Source organism: Macrobrachium rosenbergii, chromosome 16 (assembly GCF_040412425.1).
Source record: "Macrobrachium rosenbergii isolate ZJJX-2024 chromosome 16, ASM4041242v1, whole genome shotgun sequence".
NCBI lineage: Eukaryota > Metazoa > Arthropoda > Malacostraca > Decapoda > Palaemonidae > Macrobrachium > Macrobrachium rosenbergii.
In genome coordinates, this window is record NC_089756.1 from 41,801,262 (window position 1) to 41,821,261 (window position 20,000).

At 38.0% G+C, this 20,000-nt stretch overlaps 1 protein-coding gene across 1 annotated transcript in view; it reads right to left on the bottom strand.

Moving 5' to 3' along the window:
- The window catches only part of LOC136847369 (uncharacterized), a 194,019-nt gene extending 180,310 nt beyond the window's left edge, over nucleotides 1-13,709 (bottom strand). Inside the window, exon 1 of the mRNA XM_067118993.1 lies at nucleotides 13,475-13,709. The gene's annotated coding sequence lies outside the window, so the exon portion shown is untranslated. The remainder of the gene's footprint in view (nucleotides 1-13,474) is intronic.
- Nucleotides 13,710-20,000: the final 6,291 nt, after the last annotated feature.

Here is a 20,000-nt window from a genome sequence, read left to right on the forward strand (position 1 = left end):
TTAAAAAAAATCACTCTGGGTGGATAAAAAAAATCACTCTGGGTGGATAAAAAAAAATCACTCTGTGTGGATAAAAAAAAAACACTCTGGGTGGCTAAAAAAAAATCACATAATACAATCTTGTGGTTGTAGAAACTCATATAAAAACACGACTATGATCTGTTGAAACACGTGCACAGGGCCTTTGCGTTATTTAAATATGAAAAGACATACGTTGAGCACATAAAAACACAACCTATACTCTGTTTAAAAACAAGAGAACGAAGCCTTAAGTTGCATATACATATGAGAAAGTCTCTGCAGTGTTTAAATTCACATGAAAACAGGATCCTGGCTTTATTTAAACAACATGAATATGCAGCCTCTCATTTGTAAAAACCACATAAATATACAGCCTTTGCTTTGTTTAAACCACATGAATATACAGCCTTTGCTTTGTATAAACCAAATAAATATATAGACTTTGCTTCGTTTAAAACCATATGAATATGCAGCCTTTGCTTTGTTTTGAACCACATGAATATGCAGCATTTGCTTTCTTTTAAACCACATGAATATGCAGCATTTGTTTTCTTTTAAACCACATGAATATAGAGCCTTTGCTTTGTTTAAACCACATGAATATACAGCCTTTACTTAGTTTAAATCACATGAATATACAGTCTTTGCTTTGTTTTAAACCATATGAATATACAGCCTTTGCCTTGTTTAAACCACATAAATATACAGCCTTTGCTTGGTTTAAATCACATGAACATACAGTTTTTGCTTTGTTTTAAACCACTTAAATATACAGCCTCTGCTTTTTAAACCCATGAATATACGGCCTTTGCTTGGTTTAAACCACATGAACACGCACCCTGTGCTTTGTATAAACCACATGAATATAGAACCTTTGCTTTGTTTCAAACCACATGAATATGCAGCCTTTGCTTGGTTTAAACCATATAAATATAAAGCCTTTTCTTTAGACCACATAAATATACAGCCTTTGCTTTGTTTTAAACCACATGAATATACAGCCTTTGCTAAGTTTAAACCACATGAATACGCAGCCTTTGATTTGTTTAAACCACATGAATATACAGTGCAGCCTTTACTTTGTTCAAAACATAAGAATACACAGCCTTTGCTCTGTTTAAACCAAATGAGTATACAGCATTTTGTTTAAACCACATGCGCATACAGCCTTTAAACCACATGAATATGCAGTCTTTGCTTTGCTTAAGATAACATGAATATGCAGCCTCTGAGTTGTAGAAAATCACGTGGAAGCAATGTCTTCGAGTTGTTTAACCACACGTAACATCTTTAGCAGGAAGTTTAGCCGACGACGAACACTATGATTTGCTTAATCTCACTGACAAAAGTTTTTACTTACAACGGTAAGACAGGCTTCGCATTGCTTATGTTACAAGAAACTGAGGTATATGAATTCTCTCTCTTTCTCTCTCTCTCTCTCTCTCTCTCTCTCTCTCTAACAGACATTAGCAGTACAAATTTAAATGATTTCATGGTAGATACACGACGCATGTATATACAATATATATATAAATATATATATATATATATATATATATATATATATATATATATATACACAGTATATATATATTATATTATATATATATATTAATTGGTTAAGCTTAAATCGATTCCTACTTTCTCCTCTACAGTGTCTCTTTTTCTCATAAGGCGAACGCTACTCTGAATAATATGAAAAACGTTTTTTAATGTTATCACTTTTAATATAATTATCATAATCTGCTAGGAATCCGAGAGACGCTGTGTCGCCGATTTTCAGTTGCAGATGCAAAGAGACGTGGTTATTCATTACATGAGAGTGTTATACGGCATGTACCCCGTAGTCAGGTAGCGCCGTCAGTACACCTCATGCGGTGCGATGTAGGCATTACTTAAATTAAGGTCTTTGCAGCGTCTCTTCGGCCCCTAGCTGCAACTGGTTTCTTTCCTTTTACTGCACCTCCGTTAATATTCTCCTAACAATTGATTCATAGTGCAACTGCGAGGTTTTCCTTCTGTTACACCTTTCAAACTTTTACTGCCAATTTCCGTTTCAGCGCTGAATGGCCTTAGTTGCCCCAGCGCTTGGCATGTATGCCTAAAATCTATAAATCAATCTATATACGGCATGTAAACAAGTTAATTAATAAAAAAATACCTTCTCACGACGGATTTAATTAGAACAAGATTATTTCATACATCAAGCGTAAAATACACGGCGAAGAGCTTCAGGGTCCTAATGAGTTACTACTTACCTTGCTATAAAAATATCAAGATGTTTAGGGTGTCCGTAAACAAGGGGACAGAAAAGTGTACATAACAACAGCTTCCTATATGACCTGGATATTGTACTATCGCTTCCCCTCCCCACCGACCCCCGCGGAAAAAACCTACCGTTTTTCCATCCTGTGATTACCTTGTTTCTCTAAAGACTAGACCGGATAAGGACATTATCTTCCCAGTAGCCGAGGTCTTTTATTCTCCTTGACTGCAAGGCTGTGGAACCGTCTACTATCCATTTCAGGGACCGCGAGTCATCGTTTTTCTCAAATATCTTACAAACTAATTATTTGATCGAAATGGTACTGACACAATATACAAGACACCTCCCGCTATTTTTGGTAATATACTGCATTGTCAAATGGTGTCAGTTAAGGCGATTACTCTTGACTTTTAAAGCCAAAGTCGCATGAGTCAGCAGGATTAATCTACGCAATCGAACGTCCGCTATCCCCCACAGACAGGAAAGGTGGGGGGGGGGGAGATGGGGAGGCCAGGAAAGTGGGTTGAGGGAGGGATGAGGAGGGGAAGGGAGAGGGAAGCGCAGGATGGGGGTAATGGACGTTCGAATGCATAGTTTGGCGATGCTTGGCGACACCATGTAAGTCAAGAGTAAACGCCTTAACTAAAACCATTTGACAATGCACTAGATTACCAACAATTAGCAGGAGGTGTCTTGCACTGTACCATTTCGATCAAATAATCAGTCTGAAAGATATTTGAAAAAAACGATGACTCGCGGTCCCTGAACTGGATGGTAACTGGTTACAGTTTGTTTCTAGATCTCCGTTGTTGCTTTCTATTGGTTTCGCAAAGCATCACTATCTACATTCCGTTGAGATGCCTTGATGTCACGATAACGAGCATTTATCAGAGGTCTATTCATTCCTATAATGGACAGTCTTCTTGGCACCCGTACTGTTGTAGAGACATCGCGTCCAAGTGACCAGCACCAAAGGAATTTAAACCCTATATTGGAAATCCAGGGACACTCTCCCTGGCAGCGTTACATGGATTCACGAGTGTTAATCCATGTAACGCTGCCAGGCAGAGTGTTAATCCATGTAACACTCTGCCTGGCAGCGTTACATGGATCAACACTCGTGAATCTTGGTGAGGCTGTGTTGCTATCTATGCCTATACAGTATATCTATGTATGTATGTTATGTATGTATACATATCTATATAATATATATGCATATATATACTGTATATATAGGCATATATATACTATAAATACATATATGTATACATATATATACATATATATATATATACATAGTCTTAACTTCGGAATGATCCCAACGTGCTGCACAGTGCGGCTTCTTATGGATTCACAATTCACGACTGCGATTAACTTCTGTCATATCACGACACTACGACTATGGTGATTCAAGACATGACTAACCATTACCGAGAAGTCTCGAAAAATTGAGACTGACCTTATTCCGAATCCTGACTCGGATTAGGAGCGCCGAAGTTTCTTCGGGGCAATCGAGTTTTCTTTACAGCCGCTACAGCGTATAATCTAGGCCGTCGAAAATATATCTATCTTTCGGTGGTCTCGGTGTAATGCTGTATGAGCCGCCGCCCATGAAACTTTAACCAAGGCCCGGTGGTGTCATATCCTATATCGTTGCCCGAAGCACGATTATGGCTAACTTTACCTTAAATAAAATAAAACTACTGAGGCTAGGGTTGCAATTTGATATGTTTGGATGATCAACATACCAATTTGCAAGTAAGTGCGGACAGCAAAAAGTGCGGACGGACAGACAAAGCCGGCGCAATAGTTTCCTTTTACAGAAAACTAAAGCGCGATGATTGCTTATGCGTAAGAAACGCATATGCCGAAAAGACAAGTGAATAATGCTGAATGCATAATTGTCTTCTTTTCTCTCGTCTCTCCTTTTATATTTATAGGCACCCCAGTCTGTTGCAGTTTGCCTGGTTTGTCCCACACGAAAGAGTGCTCATTTTCAGCAGCTCTTCGTTGGGTGAGTCGGTAGAGCTGCGGACTGTCACTCGATGGGCCGGAGTTCAATTCCCCGGCCGGCTGATGAAGACTTAGAGGAATTTATTTCTGGTGATAGAAATTAATTTCTCGCTATAACGTGGTTCGGATTCCACAATAAGCTGTAGGTCCCGTTGCTAAGTAACCAACTGGTTCTTAACCACGTAAAATAAGTCTAATCTTCGGGCCAGCCCTAGGAGAGCTGTTAATCAGCTCAGTGGTCTGGTAAAAAACTAAGGTATACTTAACTTCAGCAGCAATAATAACAATACTCTCCTAGGGATGATAATCACCCGTTTATAAGGGCGGCAAAGACCTATAAATAACCAGCTAAGAGGAAAATTCTCATTGCGCGGGAGAACAATACATGGTTTAAGGCTGAACGCTTTAATAATGGGCGCTCCGCTCCCTCATCCAGTCAAGAATAAAAGGGTTGAATGTTAATGGTTAGTGCTCTCTCTCTCTCTCTCTCTCTCTATTCCCTCATTCAGTCAAGAATGAAAGGGTTAAATGTTAAAATGGTCAGTGCTCTCTCTCTCTCTCTCTTCTCTCTCTCTTCTCGACTAATTTGTCTATTCCCTCATTCAGTCAGGAATGAAAGAGTTGAATGTTAAGTGTTTCTCTCTCTCTCTCTCTCTCTCTCTCTCTATTCCCTCATTCAGTTATGAATGAAAGGGTTGAATGTTAAAATGGTCAGTGCTCTCTCTCCCTCGACTAATTTGTCTATTCCCTCATTCAGTCAAAAACGAAAAAGTTGAATGTTAAGTGTTCTCTCTCTCTCTCTCTCTCTCTCTCTCTCTTCTATCTATTCCCTCATTCAGTCAAGAATGAAAGGGTGAAATGTTAAAATGGTCAGTGCTCTCTCTCTCTCTCTGACTATTCTAGCTATTCCCTCATTCAGTCAAGAATGAAAGAGTTGAATGTTAATAGTTCTCTCTCTCTCTCTCTCTCTCATTCAGTCAAGTGTCAGTTTAATGGTAATAGCCAATTTCTCTCTAGGGGGCAAATTTAAAAATAGTACTATGTATCTACCTGACTGTGACATGAAAATGAAGGGCAGAAGAGCCTCCAATTAACAGAACACACATCAAATATATCCCCTTTCTCTTTTCACTGATGATCTGTCATTTTCCTCTTTCTCTCTTCCATTCCTTACCCATCGTGTACATATGTATATATATATATATATATATATATATATATATATATATATATATATATATATATATTATATATATATATATATATAATACATAATATACATATATATATAATATATAATATACTGTATATATATATATATATATATATATATATATATATATATATATATATATATATATATGTACATATCTAAACAGATACACCAAAGTTACACATCGCTTTTACATGCAATAGAATCTGGGTTTCTTTAGTAAGAAGGCCAACGGGACTCACAATATATGCCCTTTTCTAGCCCAGGACCGAAGATAACCAGAGAAGGAACAATAAAAGAAGACAGGCAGGCTTATTCTTTTGATTAGTTTCCCTAATCGAGTTATTAGTCAGCAAATGATTTTTATTCATATAAACACACATACAACCGTCATGTATTTACATCATGCACACATTTTCGTATGCATACAACGTTAAAAAGCACACATGCATACATAAATACACATTTACACACATAAATGCATACACACATATATATATATATATAATATATATATATATATATATATATATATATATATATATATATATATATATATATATAACTATAATAAAAATGCCTACCAGCGCTTGAGCGCCCACCAATGGGACGTCATCAAGCATGCCTATTCATGCAGATCTCAAGCGAGACTAGTCTTACACAAAGGCCGAGTATTATTCAATTGAAAAATCGCAGAAACTAATTCCGTGGTCTCAATGGGGCTGATGAGTCAGCAGATAAGCTACACTTGTATAAACAAACGTTGTTGTTTTTCCCATAATTATATATCTGGCAGGAGTTCAGCCGGATAATTGCTGTTTATTTTTTAACCTACATAAAGGAAACTAACGGTACACTTCTAGGCAGTGATAACGATTATGGTAATTATTATCAACATATAAGCCTTCTTTTTTGCAAGGGGTGGCTCCCGAAAAAAAGGACAGTGCCGTAGTCACTGATACCTTCACCATTTTACTACTAAAAATGTTAATAGTTATTATTATCATTATTATCATTAACAACATTAGCGATAGACTCTCATTTGGGAAACGGAAATCTATATTAAGTGCTAGCGCCATAGCACAAATAAGCAGAATCTCGCATTTACTGACAAGAGGTTCGACAATCTTGTCTTCACCTATCGGATAAACAGAATATTACAAACAAAATCCAATTAACTTTTACAATTGAATAATAAGCCCTGCATCATGAAACTTGAACATTTTAATGGAAGGCAAGAATGGTAGAAGCGTAAGACAAATTCTATACAATGAGCTGCAAAGCAAAAATCAAGACAAATTTTCATTCATATAGAAACAAAAAATACAAGAGAAAGGCAGCAATTGTTTGAAGTTACCCACTAAGCCTTTCCTCAAGTTAGCAAGAGGAAAGACACATGAAATAAAAAATACAAAATAAAAACATCACAAAAAGTAGTTAGACAACAAAATCCCGTTCAAAAACACAGTAATCCAATTGATGGTTAGTGCGTCCATTAAGCAGGTTTCAGTTTGGCCGCCCACAGGTAACAGAACAGAATACAGAATTTAGGCCAAAGGCCAAGCGCTGGGACCTGTGAGGTCATTCACCGCTGAAAGAGATATTGACAGCAAGGAGTTTTGAAAGTTGTAACAGGAGGAAAACCTCCCAGTTGCACTATGGAACAATTGTTAGTGAGGGTGGAAAGTAAGATGGAAGAAAGAGAATACGAAAGGAAGTACAGTAAAAGGAATGAAAGAGGTTGCAGCTAAGGGCCGAAGGGACGCTGCAAAGACCCTGAAGTATTGTCTAAAGTGCACCACGTGAGGTGCACTGACGGCACTAGCCCCGAACCTGGATCCATAGGTAGGCTAATGCCACAGTAACACGTACTTAAACTGCCCATGAACGGAGCAGATGCAAAATTATGTCAACGGAGTTTTTTCAAAAGAATTGACGGTAGTGGTGGGTTGCTACAGAGAAATGTCGTGACACCTTTGCTATTTTGCTTCGTGTATTTTATAATGAAACAGTGTGGTTGGATACTTATTTAAGATGTTTAGAGTACAGACAGACACTAGACCGAATTAAAACACACAGTTGGTGTCGTTTTAATCAGCAAAACACCACAAGATTTACATAGCCTGTTCTACAGAATACATCATATATCTACCGAGATGGGACTTCTGATAAATCTAATACAACCAAAAATAATGATAACACAGCATGTACAAAGGGATGAAAAAGGACTAATGAGGTCGAGTCTTCCAAATATTTAGGAACAATATCCAATTAAGGTTCTCTTGGGCTGGGATTTAGCCGGCGACTTAAAATGGCAAATCAAACAATTGGCAGGCTGCATATAATTAGGAAATCAAATAGACAGACTGCACTCGGAAGCAAAATTACAAATTAATCTAGTTTAGTCTGTATTGCCATACGGCTACGAATCATATGACAGCGAAATTAACTCCACAAGATTCTGTCTGTTGATTTCAGAACAAATCTTTTGAGTATTTGAAGTTCGATGGCAGGATTGAGAGGAAACATGATACCTTAAGGGAAATTACGGGTGTTGATTACGTTAACGAGTTGAGTAGAATAGAATATAGAATTTAGGCCAAAGGCCAAGCGCTCGGACGTAAGAGGTCATTCAGCGTTGTGAGGGAAATTGACAGTTAAGAAGGTTTGAAAGGTGTAACAGGAGGAAAACCTCTCAGTAACACTAGGAAAGAACTGTTAGGAGAGGGTGGAAAGTGAGGGTGTTAAGTAAGATGGTAGAAAGAATATGAAAAGAGTTACAGTTAAAGGAATGAAAGATTGCAGCTAGAGGCCAGAAAAGACCTTTGAGTAATGCCTACAGTGCACCACGACGGCACTAACCCCTCCTACGGGTTTAATGAGTTGATGATGGAGGGGTGATGGAGATAGCTTGAAAAGGTACTTTGCACCAGCCCTGGGGGAGTGGTACGTGATAGTGTCAGCTTGGCTTTTGTGGGCACGAGAAGTCCCAGACCAGCCAAAATGAGAACTATGAGACGGAAAGCTGGAGGTGAGTGGAAATTTGAGAAAGCGAAAGTACAAGAAAGTCATGAGTGACAAAATTTGACAGAGGCCCTTTGTACTGCACGGTGTTGGAGCCATGATGGTGATGTTCACTATGTTACTTTCACCAGCCAGTGATTTTTGTGTCTTTTAATTGTTTCCAAACATGTGCATACTGAATCCTTTTTAAAATTTCCTTGGCCAGCTTAATTTATAAATTTTGTCTTTCTTCACTGCCATGCTTGCCTGGCAACATTAAAATTTACTGGGTCTTGGTGGTTCAGTGGTAATGCGGGCGACTTTACACCATGCAAGTGCCAAATTCAATTCCATCTCCGTACTTGATAGGTTTACACTGACATGTGACCTTATTGTTCCTGTGACCCGGGGATTAGGGTTCAGGGTAGCGTTTGGGTAAACATGCAGTCATTTGTGGCCCATACCCTGCTTTTACCAAGTCTTACGTGGGTGGAGCGAGTTTGGGTGCTGATCATACGTATGTTATTAAGTCTCTAGAAAACTGTGCACAAAAGCAATGATCTTCCTTGTCTCTGTTGCTCAATATAGACCTTTAAACATTCATTGTGCTAGATTTATCTTTCCAATTTTAGTTTGATTTTCAATTTATAACTTCAAGTTTATCATCTTTTATATGTGTGATAAAAAAAAATACACTTTTCCCAATAAATTAAAGATGTTGTCACCAGTGCTAGGGGCTAACCTTCACAATAATAATAATAATAATAATAATAATAATAATAATAATAATAATAATAATAATAATAATAATAAGTCAAAGAATTCCACGTCAAACTGATAAAAGGAGAATCACAAAATTCCACCTAATTTGTCTTTCTCTCCTGTTATAACAATAATTATTATCATATACAGTATGTACTATGTAGGTAACTTTTTTCCCCATTATTATGTGATCATTTAATAAGTATCATTTTGGTCTCATTTAAAACCAAGATGCCAGGTTACCTGAATTTATCTATCTCAGAATGACTCATACATTTTTTGACAGTTGTCAGTTCCGTCAGCCTTCACAAAAAAGGTTTTCATTTTTCAATAATATATATATATATATATAATATATATATATATATATATATATATATATATATATATATATATATATATATGCCTGCTCTAGCCTAATAGTTTAACATATTCTTTAAAATATCAGTAAAGAAAAAGAGAAAAGGAAAACTGAATAAGCTATCAGATTTCGATCTATTTACATTAGGCCGAGATGAGGGCAGATGTATATTGGTGGACATATGGTAGCTTATTAAATTTTCTTCGCTTATAGGCCTTTTAAAAAAATATATATACACATATATACATGCTTATATACATATAAATATACATATACTGTACATATATATATACACATATATCCCTTTCTCCCATTAAAGACAGCAATACCGGTTTTCCGATGTAATTTTTAAGATGAAACTAATAGATACATACCCTTCTGCCTAGCTGCGACACACCAGTCACCAGCGACTAGGCACACAATTCAATGTCTCCACCAACAGAGGCACAATGGAGTTTTCATAGAATTGGCCTAAATCGTTGCTATCCGGTAGCCACCTATTTAGCGGATAACAATGGCAACAAATTGATAACAAACAATATTGATAATATAGGACAATATATATATATATATATATACATATATATATAATATATATATATAACATATATATATTATATTTACATACATGTATGTACATGCCTACATACATCCGTAAAACGTGTGTAAAATAACGCTGTTTGGTCTCAAACTGTTCCGTCGATCGTTTAAGGTAGAAAAAGCAAACTATGGCAGAACACACAAAACGTGTCAAATAACCCTTTAAATCATGGAAAAGTACCCTACGTCCCATTCAATAGTGACACTCAATTCAATATCCCGTCTAAAATACATTCTGGTAGGCCTATACGGGACAAGAATTCCATGAAAAAAAAAAAAAAAAACGCCTGTTTCATGTTCCTGACGGTCCATATTAGAAATAAAGTATAGGAAGGAAAGGGCAATTTGTTAAGTCAAATGACTAAATTTTGAACATACTCTAACGCCACAACAGAACTGGTCAACATAACGCGTGCACCACGGAGCATGGCAATAAAAAAATGTACCAAGATGACGTAAAAATGTACATTAGAACCGGTAAGCCTCTTAACATGGCAATAAAAACAAAATGTACCAAGATGACGTAAAAATGTGCATTAGAACCGGTAAGCCTCTTAACATTTCTTTTCTTTTCTGTCAAAATGGACATGAACAAAAGCTTTCTTTCTAAAATACCAACGGAATCCGTAAAAGAAAAGACATCAGTTACTTGGTGCCACTTATGTAATACGATCCAGAAAAAGGCAACAGCTGCTGAACGCCATTTGGATAATACAACACGCGACCATCCTTTCCCGAAAACACAGAAAAGCAGGTAAGAGAGACAGGGAGAGTTCCAAGGAGTTGACAAAGAGGGTGATCTTAGCTTACACGTCACTGTTTACCTGGATACAGAAGGGTCCACCTTAACACTAGAGAATGTATATAAACGAAAATGTTTTTCTTCTAAAGTTAGCAATGCACAGACCACTTAAATTTTCATGTTTTCGTAACATCCATATTTTTGTCATTTCAAATATAAGCCTCTTACATAATCATTTATCACATATTAATCAAATTACAACGAAAATCAACTATAACAGCATATCGCTCAAACTCTATTTGGTCGTGTAACAAAAAACTCATTGCATTTGCATAAGTTTACGTGAATACGTTGTTTAAGCAAAGTTCCGTGAGTATCACATCAAAATAAAAATGTTACCATGATATTAAGACACATTTGTTAAACTGCCTTATCTAAAATTAATTGGCCTAGTGCATTCACGCTCATAAAAAAGCAGTCGCAAGAAAGATGTTACAGGGGTGACCCCATACTAACTTCTCAGTCTTCTGGGAAAATGGTATACAAAACTAACACACAAAACAAACAAATAATATAACAAGGGGAATATGGCAACAAGGAAATAAAATGAAGAGACTTAACGACCAATGCCTGCTACAGCTACAAACAGAAACTCAAGCAGTATACCATACCAAGCACGCCCACGACTGAATTCATACCACCTGCGCCACGTGACGTTGTATATGTCCCTAATATTTCTTTTGATTAGCATAGCAGTCATGCCACACATAATCATCACAAGCTGAAACGAAGTAACGTAGATTTACGGCCGGCCGTTGAAATTAGCGGGGTTTGAAATGGAAAGATCCGGGTTGATAGTGAGGATTGGGGTCGTTGTGGTAGGGAAGCAGGTGAATCGAATATCACGGAACTCCAGATTATCTGAGTAGCAAGTTCAGCAATGGCTTAGGGTTAGGAGCAGTCTCGTTGTAGTAATAGACTCAATGTTCTACTATATTACTCCCCGCCTCATTAAATGCACAAACATGTGCACATACGTACGCACACACGCATAAATAAACGAATCGCAAGGGCGGGTGGCACAGTTTCTTTTGAAGCCCGAGATCAAACGGGCGGGAAAGAAAAGGACGTTTCACAGTGCATTGATAATGATAAGTGGAGGCATTTTAATGCGTACTTACGTAACTTACTTCCCTCAGAGATAAGGGCTATAAATTTTGTGAAATATAAAGAAACCGTAAATATCAGCAGCCCCTTGTATTTTTAAATATATTACTGGGCAAATGAGGTACTTACAAAGCTACTGAACTACTCAAACATGAGAGCGTACAGCAAAATAATACTGACTAATGTACCTCTAAAAGAAACTTCACAGAGCAACGAGATAATAAATAATTAAACTCTCATGAATTTATATAAAGGCTTTACGTGACAAGGCACTCAGACTTAAATAAATTGCCCCAAGAACTAATTTATGGGAACTTAAGAGGTATTAAAAATAAATTAAAGACCTAACAATTCAAAATGTTTCGACATAACGAAAATAATGGTAATCAAACAATAAATAGCTCCCAACTGACGGACATAATGAAGGCTCCAAAAATAAAGCTTGAATGACGATACTAAAAACAAGCTTTAGTCTATTTTGTATGTGAAATCCGATATACGTGCTCGGCTTGAGATTTGAAAATACAATATGCTACGCATAATTAAATTAAACTAACCTCAACAGTTTCTTATAAACATGCTAGTCAGGAAATTACAGCATTAGGTAATAGTCTGATAAAGTATGCAGCACTTATAGTATACAGTATTCTATTCTGTAGACGTATGTTGGAATTTTCACTTTTCCAGATACCTTGACGGTCATTAAAATATGCACACATACTCATTACGATTATGATGATAACAGAATCGATACGATTTACAAACGATAGCAAAAGGCCTACGTAGCTTTACGCATTACGCCTCGATATGGTGTCTTTGCCTACCCTTACCGAAAGGTGCCTTAAAGATTTAAAGAAAATATTTCCAAGATTAAGAGCGTTCAACTTAATTCATGCATAAAAAAAAATTTGTCAAAATATCAAAACGATTACAAATGGACAAAATTGGTATAGGAATTCATATCCCATAAACACAAAAATATAGGCCTATGAGGGCTTCAATTCGTCTAAGAAATGGTCAGAAGGCTATATATATATATATATATATATATATATATATATATATATATATATATATATATATATATATATATATATATATATAGGCCTAGGATAACTTTAATGAGCAACAAATGTCGTGCAACTATAAACACTGAAATGGGCATACTTAGATACTTAGGCCTATACTTAACCTTCGCAGTTGCAGCTGTTACACAGAGCGAAAACTATATAAAAAATAAACATATGCCATCACAAACAATGTAAACAATTCCATACAAACAAAAATTAACACCTTACACCGACTCAAAAAAGTTGCTTAGCCTACCTTGATATGTGCGAACTGGATCCAAACTTTCTCAAAAGTAGACAATACTTCAACTAGTGTGCCATTTCTCTCGCTCTGGGCGTGGTCATATAATCACTCTCCTATATTAACACACAAATATGACCATTCAACGTAAATAAAGTTAAACTGCTCCAACGAAATTCGTAGACTCAGTCACGACGGAGAGAAGCGGCGACTCGAGACAACCTTTACGTACAACCACTTGTAGGACACTGACGGACTGAGTCGCTGAGTCTCGGTCTCGGAGTCGGTGTATCACGCCAGTCAGCCAGGCTGAACTGTCGAGGAGTTGGCGGAGTAGTAAGTGGCTACTATGACTGGCGGTGCAAAGAGTTACCCAAAGCACTTGAGCTCACGGCAAATGGGAAGCCAGCTGCCAGGGTTAACTGTCATGCATACGGTCATAATGATGAGTGGCTTTGCGTCAAGTTCTCCCTCGGTAACATTAGCTGCTAGGACGTTTTCATTTTAATCAAACTTTGATGCTTGAACTCTCTCTCTCTCTCTCTCTCTCTCTCTCTCTCTCTCTCTCTCTCTCTCTCTCATCAAACTTAGGAGCTTGAACTCTCTCTCTCTCTCTCTCAACAATACCACAAAATTTTCATCTTTTCAGACTTTAACCTTCCCTTATCGGTTAATTTTCTTTTTCATAGCTCACCTCGCCCACTTAATTGACCGAAATCATTAACTTAATTTTAGACGCAGCTCTTTACCGTCAAGCGATTGGTCGTAACTCAAATAATTTTGTGCGTGACTCAGGCTCGCTTCATTCAACGTAACCAGCCTCCCGCCCCCCATGATTCTTCAGCGCATGCGCATTTCCCATCGCCTTCTATTACTCATTTTCTGGCATTTCTCATTATTCCCGCGTTCCCGAAAATAAGGAGAGTGTTCCGTCACCGAGGGAAAAATTTTCTCTCCACATCCATCATTTGGATTTGTAGGCGACAATGACTTTTCTCTTGATTAATATCCCCCAACCTGAGGTTCTCTCTTTCTCTCTTTCTCTCTCTCTGACGTTGATTTGAATGTGTGAGGAAAATTAATTGACTTTTACATTCGGATCGCGGTTAATAGAAGTCGGAAAGGTAATGGACTCAAACGCACTAACGTACGCATACTCATATGTGTTAAATGTACACTACTTACGTATGAGTGCATGTGTGTGCATATATGTGTGTGTGCATATTTGTAATTATTATACGTTTTTGTCATGATTTTACCCTTAGGTATCCGCCATTTTTGTCAAATTGTGCCATATTCAATTCTTTACTTCGGTCAACAGATTAAAAATGATTATCCACAGTCATTTATTATTGGATGGGCCGACGGGAAGGCAACCTACTTACCACTGCCTCTCTCTTATGGGAATTTCAACTAGACTCTCTCTCTCTCTCTCTCTCTCTCTCTCTCTCTCTCTCTCTCTCTCTCTCTCTCTCTCTCTCTCTCTCTCTCTCTCAGAATACTGAACCACAATGAGCAACTTTATATCAGATCTAGAAGGAAGTAAAATTATAATTACATGAAGACTAGTGATAGGCTTTGATTTCGGATGCAATTAGAGTGTTAAATCCCCATTTATTTATAAAATATAAATGAAATATGACATCGTGAATGTAATCTACTACATGTATGGTACTTGATGAGGTAATCTATCCCGGCCCTAACACCTTCTTAAGCTCACGTTTGGTGGGGTAAGAATATCGCTACCTTTTTTTTATATTAAGAAAATCAGTGGAACTAGAATCCTGACGCCCTTTTCAAGCCCAGGCCCGGAGAAAAGAACGAATACGAGAAGGCTGGAAGAGAACGGGGTCAAACAAGAAAATAAGTGATAATCCCACTTCCTGAAGGAAAGGAGTTTATGAGACTAAGAAAAAAAAAAACTAGAGTCCCGCTTTTTTCCTTCACTTTACTTTTCTTTGATTGCTTCTGGCCTGGGCTAGTAATGGCACAGATTTAACCGTTCCATTGGTCTCTACATTAAACAGTGAGAGAGAGAGAGAGAGAGAGAGAGACTGGACACTTTAACTTTCACTCATGGTCTTCTGGGCTCTGAGCCAATTCGTCCCATTGCCAGAAGGAAACCTGTATAATCGATTTATTTAACGCCTCATTTGCAAATGACTCAGTTTTTGCAAGCGATACCCGTCAATTAATGATAACGTTCTATATATACAAGACGCAACTGTAGCCAAATGGGTCTACAAACCTGACACACAGTCCATTTCGTTGATTCGCTCCGTCACATTTGCACGCGAGGGGAGAGTCAGGTTTTGAGGGTATATAAATATTCGTTTATATTTTGCTTATAGTTCTAAGATCTTTTTGCTGTTACGGAAATATGGACTCTCATGATAATTCTAAATACGTAACAACTTCCTCTTAAAGATAAAAATCCTGTTTGGCTTTACAAATCCAGCGGCTTTTGAAAACGCCTTTATAAGACACTCATAGACATTCATATTTGTATTATGAAAATAATTCAGCACATAGTGATTCCGAATCCCTAACAATTCCTTGAAACTATAACAATGCCCTGTTTATCATTACAGTTCGACTCTTTACTAAATTCTCTATAATGTGAATAAAGATAGGGCGAATATACAGAACATTTTATATGTTCTTATATTTTAAGGTTTTACGGTACAGCATGAAAAGAGATGAAAAAACACTAATTTCTAAGGCTTTACGGCTTAATTATAATATTTTTTGAAGAATGAGTAACCACTCGGCCCTTTTCTGGCAAGTTTTAAATCTATACGATACCATCGTGCTAACATATTTTTAAATAATAATTCTAAATATCTACTATAGCTTTAACTAGAAAATATAAAAACATGAACTCTCGTGGGCTTACGTACGCATTTTTTAATACGCCTTGATAAAAACGCTTCTCGCATGAGAGGACAAGCGTCAGGATGGGACAAGCCTTGTGACTCGCGGTCACTTTTTCCTCATAGCAACTAGAATCTTGGAAAACAGCAGTTCTGTTTTCCCGCATATTTACTTGAAAAGTGTATAGTTCCTTTATTCTTGCCTCTCTGTGACCCATTCCACTCACGCTAGATTCCGTAGGTCTATTGCAAGCATCTCAGCCCTTGTTTTTGGGATAAGGTTACTACCCGCTGTTCCAGGAACTTCATCATCATCATCATCATCGTCGCCACCAACGAGGAGGCGTTCCTTGTGCTTTCACTTCCGCTAGTCTCCACTCACCTCCAGCCTTTCGTCTCATGGTTCTTATCTAAGTATGTCTGGTTTTTACGCTTATGACAAAATTCGGTTACAGAAATGATGGATATCGGAATGGCGGAACCGTAGTTGTCGTATACTTGAGATGTGAGGACCAAGATCCATTTACTTTACAAGTTTTCGTACGGGAATGAATAGATGACAATTATACCTTAGCATAATAAAAGAAAAATATACTGTTAAAACGACTCCAACTGCATGCTGTTCGCCTCGGCATTAATTTTTAATTACATACCATATTACAAAATTGTTTCAAAACACCATCAAGATGGTGTTTGAAGATTATCTAATTTGCAGGAATTTTAGACAACGCGTCCTGACACTTATTTTACCTCGATTATCCTGCACCACGAAATAATCTCACGTAAATCATCGACACGAAAACGTGCGTTTCGTCGAACGAACGTAGTTCAAGAAGCATCCTCCGTCTAACATGGAATAGACCTACTCACCTACCCACTTCCCCACAATGGCCTCATGACCGGATAACCTGTAAAAAAATAAAGAATAAAAAGAGGCTAGGTTACTGACAACTGGGCAACAATTACGAGGCTGGTTTGAATGGCAACGGTTCACAATGAGACCGGAGATATTAATAATATGAGTGGGAGAGGATATTTAGACTCTTAACACAAACAAAAGTAGTAGGAACACAGTCTCCTAAAATATTCGCGTTATGGTCATTCGACTTAGAATTCCAACCAAGTTCCCTGCCACGTTTCTTGAACTTTCCCTGTCAGCCATCAATCTTGTCAACAATTTATGTTTGTGCTCATTCCATAATGAATGGCTCACTAAGTTCTCCGCTGAGTTGCCCCAAACTTTCCCTTTCTAATTCAACTTGAAGCGTTAACAACTTTTCCTCCCACCTGTTCGAGCCATTGGCTCCCTCTGCCGCGCGTCTCCCACTAATGATCTTCACAATTTACTCGGGCGAGACCAAAACTTTGTCTCTCTCTCTCTCTCTCTCTCTCTCTCTCTCTCTCTCTCTCTCTCTCTCTCTCTCTCTCTCTCTCTCTCGGGGAGATCTACGACCCTGGGATCTCCCCCAGTACAAATGGCCTCTTACTTATCTCCTGGATGGCCTAGCAATGGCTGCTCATTGCACTTCGCTGCTCTTCTTGGAAGATCCAGAAAGCGAAGGACAGGGATAAATAAGATGAATATATCACGGCTGAAATGTTTAAAGAGCTTGTGAGGATGCGTTGCTGGAATATGGAGTCTGTGGGTGTAAACATGAAGGAGAGTGTTTGTATACTTACACATATTTATATATACAATATATATACACAGTATAAATATACAGTATATATGTGTGTGTGTGCGTGTGTGTGCATAGATAGACAGAGAGAGAGAGAGAGAGAGAGAGAGAGAGAGAGAGATTAGATCAATAGATAAATATTGATGTGGGTGAGTGGAAATGGAAGTCTTATCACTTAAAATAACATAGACGTCAAAGTTATCCAGATAAAACTGCAAAGTAACTTATAATCTGAGTAACTATTTTGACAACTGTTCTCTGTTTCCTTACGATCTTTCTCCTCTTGGACTTGTGTGCTAATCATACCTTAAGAATGTGTACCGTGTTGAAATGCTAATGGAATAAAGCTGCCCAAGGTAAGAGATAAAATCGTAATAGCGCCTGCCCTCTCTCTCTCTCTCTCTCTCTCTCTCTCTCTCTCTCTCTCTCTCTCTCTCTCTCTCTCTCTCTTGTAAGCTTTCTTTCGATTGTATCAGCTCCTTAAGTGCCTGAGACTGAGAATGGCTTATAATAAAGTTTAAAATATTTCCAGTTGCATATTTACCTCGTGCCGACGAACACAATCTACTTTTTCAGAGTTGTTGTTCACCGTGTCTTATTGTGGAAGTTTATCTTCGAGTTTTCCCTCGTCTGGTCCCGAAGAGGGGTAGCGCCATCAGTGCACCTCATGCGGTGCACTGTAGGCATTAGTTCAGGTTTTTTGCAGCATCCCTTCTGCCCGTAGCTGTAATCCCTTTCATTCCTTTTTACAGTACCTCCGTTCATATCCTCTTTCTTCTATCTCACTTTCCACCCTCTCCAAACAATTGTCTCATAGTGCAAATGAGAGGGTTTCCTCCCGTTACACCTCTAAAACCTTTTTACTCCAAACTTCCCTTTCAGCGCTAAATGACCTCATAGGTCCCAGCTCTGCATTCCATTCCTTTTATATATGTGTTGGTTGCCGGCGTCCAGAGGTGTTCATCAAGCTTCTTAACAGCTTCAACACTTCACCTAACTTACTGGGCCCCTTAAGGCGAGGACCCGTGCTGCTGGCTTAAAGCCGGCTTAATCTAAAGTCTAAACCAACCAAGTTAACCTTTGTGTCGCAGACTGCGCCTGGCGAATCCCTTCCAGCAAATGGAACAAATTCCACTCCACCAGATGTGATCTGAGCTTAAGGCTTAGACGTCAGAGATTGTTACCGTTTGTCTTCTTGTGTTCCTCGTGAAGATTTCAGGCGTTCGTAATCCTGAGCTTGGTCCTTAAAGAAACTGGTTCTTTGCTAACTTTCTCGGGAGTATCTGGAATTATTCGTAATGTAAAAAACATTCATCTGAAACAGGGGTTAAAAGGACGCACAAATAAATAAAAAAAATTAGGTAACGGAAAGAAAAGAATAAACATAATATGTGAGTGTATGATACACTAATACTTAGGCTCTTTCATTCAAAGCTCCCGCTCTTCACTTTGATTCCCTTTGATGTAGCCATTTTTTCCCACAAAGCGAAAATGGTTTTAGTGATAGAGCCAATGCCTGAATTTTAGTGCCATGCGGAGAATATTATTATCAATTTTAATAGGAAAACTCTAATGTTTTAGGTTGTTGAAACTGTATGGGCTATATCGCTGTTCGTTAGAAAGTTACACTATAATTTCGAAATTGTTCATTCTTTTAATAGCACGTCCAGGGTCACTGCACGTCAAACTTCAGTTTGCAAGGGTCTCGTCAGCGCAAGTAATGCGGCAAGTAAGCTTGCTGTCACTCCTGTTGGCAGATGGAGGTACCAGATCATGACTGACTGAGCAGTGCGCGCCAAGACACACCCGCCATCTGGTGCCTTTTCTCCACGGAGGTTAGATTTGCTTTTCTCGGCTGTCACGGCGCGGTACCTGTTTTTCGTCAAGATGGGCTGCTCAGACCGATACCCGTCCTCAGGAGGGAATCAGTCCCTAGGTGTGGTGTGGGTAATCAGGGCAGTGCACATATTTCTATATATTTGGTTTCCA